This window comes from Phalangium opilio, unplaced genomic scaffold (genome assembly GCF_054372755.1).
Source record: "Phalangium opilio isolate 3A_F unplaced genomic scaffold, DU_Popi_V2 ptg000090l_1, whole genome shotgun sequence".
Lineage (NCBI taxonomy): Eukaryota > Metazoa > Arthropoda > Arachnida > Opiliones > Phalangiidae > Phalangium > Phalangium opilio.
The window spans coordinates 2,944,739-2,947,761 of record NW_028324195.1 but is presented as its reverse complement, the minus strand read 5'-3'; the positions used below and the strand labels follow the sequence as shown (position 1 = coordinate 2,947,761).

At 34.4% G+C, this 3,023-nt stretch overlaps 1 long non-coding RNA gene across 1 annotated transcript; it reads left to right on the top strand.

The window, feature by feature from the left end:
* The first annotated feature begins 1,500 nt into the window (after nucleotides 1–1,500).
* On the top strand, nucleotides 1,501–2,330 carry LOC149645016 (uncharacterized). The gene is made up of 2 exons (XR_016372017.1): nucleotides 1,501–1,732; nucleotides 1,812–2,330. It is a non-coding gene; the product is annotated as an uncharacterized LOC149645016 (long non-coding RNA).
* Nucleotides 2,331–3,023: the final 693 nt, after the last annotated feature.

The window sequence follows — 3,023 nt, the reverse complement described above, 5'->3', positions numbered from 1 at the left end:
ATTTTTCGCGCCTTAAATACAACTCGGTAATGAAGCCAATCACCGTCATATAGTTGGCCATCCAATCGGCACTGGCCCTTAATAGGCTTACATTTTTTACCGTTTTCCATGGAGTAGTTTTAGTGGAGTGATAATGGTATTTCTATTAAAATTGCCTTAAATGTATTTTACGTCTTTACTAATATTGCTCCATGGTGACAGATTGCTGACAGCATCACATTCAGGCTTGGAAATAAGGTTTATTTCTGAACTAGTCCTCCGGTCCAGTGACCCCTGATGTCTTAAATATGAAACTGGTCCCGGGACCAGTGACCCTTCCCCAATTTATTTTTTCTACTGGTCCCAGGACTTGTGGTCGTTCTCTCTTCTAAAAAAATCTCTCTCGGCTTAGGGTTGTATACACAACTGGACTCCTGGAGTCGAAATTTATGTTAAAATGAAAATAATTAAAGAGGTCCCCATATCAATTTTTAATAAAAGTAGGAATTAATAAACTAGTCATTGGGACCAGTGACCCTCACGTTTTGAATAAAAAAAGTGGTCCGAGCTATTAATAAACTGGTTTTTGACCTGTAAACCTGTCTTATTTCCTAGCCTGATCACATTCCTCGTGAAATTTCGTCTGCTTACGATTTAGGTTTATTGAATAGAGCCACCATGGAGCAATATTAGTAAAGACGTAAATACATTTAAGGCAATTTTAATAGAAATACCATTATCACTCCACTAAAACTACTCCATGGAAAACGGCAAAGTATGTAGGCCTATTAAGGGCCAGCGCCGATTGGATGGCCAACTATGTGACGGTGATTGGCTTCATCAGAGAGAATTTAGAAGGGGAGTGGAAGGCCCCCCCCTTTGACTCTATTAAACGTGATGACGCCCAAACAAGATGTCGCGTTGAGCTTTTTGGGGTAGGCGAGTTTCCGGTCACGTGTTCTAAAATCTATCTATTACAAACGCATCATACCGGAAATCGACCTGCCTAGATAACGTTTAGCAGACGACGTTGCGCTACATTCCAAACCACCCCTTCCACTCCCCTTCTAAATTCTCTCTGGCTTCATTACCGAGTTGTATTTAAAGCGCGAAAAATCGTTGTTGTTTGTGACACGCTTTTGGTGATGGCAGCGAGACAGTTCAAACGTTTTAATTGTCTAAATTCCCGCACCGTAATTAATTTAAGTTTAGTTCTCGCCATCAACTTACTTCAATGCCACCCAAAAGTAAAAAATCATCTAGATCAAAGAAAGAAGTCAAATCATTGTTTGATTTTAAATCCCTTTTAAATCTTTTTAAATCCTTTTTAGATCCCCTTTTAAATCCTTTTTAAATCCCTTTTAGTCCCTTTTAAATCCCTTTTTAATCCTTTTAAATCCCTTTTTAATCCTTTTAAATCCCTTTTTAATCCTTTTAGTCCCTTTTAAATTCTTTTAAATCCTTTTTTATCCTTTTAAATCCTTTTTTATCCTTTTTAATCCTTTTAAATCCCTTTTTAATCCTTTTAAATCCTGGGCGGAAGTGACATGTCCATCGCGTAAGTTTTAGTTTAGGCTTAACCGCCAAGTTACTAATATACTAAAGCGTATTAAATTTGGTTTCCAGTCGACAAACCCGCAGTCAGCGAGCCAGAAGCAACTCGGCTGACTCCGCTGTCAAGCCCAAGATAACCCGAAGCGGAGCAAGGGCAGCTTCATTAAAGAAGGCTGGAAGCAGTCAATCAATTGCCCAGGTGAAAATTGATAAGGATATAAGTTTTAATCATTGCATTAAAAATAATTCCAAGCATTATCATCTTCTTCTTTTCCTAGCCCGAGAATACAACAGCCGAGTTGCGAAAGGCCGCTGAAATGCTGAAAAGGACTCTGCGGCGAAAATGAATGGTTTTAATTTTATAATTTCGTTTTTCTGTGTTTTTTAATTTTATAATTTCGTTCTTCTGTTTTTTTTTTAATTTTATAATTTCGTTCTGCTGTTTTTTTTTTAATTTTATAATTTCAACTAATTAACATGTTAAATATTATTTTGAATTTTATAAATTCGTTCTTGTGTTTTTAAATAATTACCATGTTAAATATTATTTTGAATTTTATAAATTCGTTCTTGTGTTTTTAAATAATTACCATGTTAAATATTATTTTGTATTTTATAAATTTGTTCTCTAAAATTATTCTTGGGGAAAAAGAAATTTGTTCAAATCTAAAACGACTAAAGTTGATATTAAAAAGTGTTCGTGCATTTTCTACAATAAAGAATGCTGGTTAAAATATATTTACACGCTCTTTGAATATCAAAATATGAATAAATTATCAATTGCGAGTTAAAAAGCACATCTGTTTAAATTATTGAAGAAAATACAATCTATTAAATAAATTATTATTGTAGCCAAGAACCTTATAGAACTCTCAGCGAAATTTGTTTTCCAAAAGTTCTATGAACCCTGCTATTTTTGTCGTGAAACGCAAATTTAAATTCTAAAGTAAGTTTTTCTTTCTTTGTTTGCTTATTTCTTTATGCCTTTTTGTCGAACTTATGGATATTACCTTATGCTTATAGCGTCAAAATATCTACAAAATGACGTAAAGAAAGTTTCAAAATTCTTTATAGAATAAACACGGAACAAAAAAAAACATTTGCATAATTTCACTTTTAAGCTTTCAAGTTCGGAGGTCAATAGTTCAAAACCTATCAGTAGTACGAGCTCAAAACCAACATTTTCGGCTTTTTCGGACTCTGTTTAGTTTATTCAAGTTAATTTAAGCCATAAATTAAATTTAATTAGGGTTTAAAATCGAAAATGAAAATTTAAAGTAAAAATGACAGAGATCTGAAATTCAAAAAACCCGCCTAGCCAGTCACAAGTATTTACGGAGTAGCAAGAATGTAGACAGTTTGAGCGAGAATGGGAAACTGCACCCCCGGAAAGGCCTTCTTTGCATTGTTACTGTCGTCGTGACGTCGTATTCAATCAAAACTACGCAATATTTATTGGCCACAATGTCCAGTGACACCCTTCTTAGTTT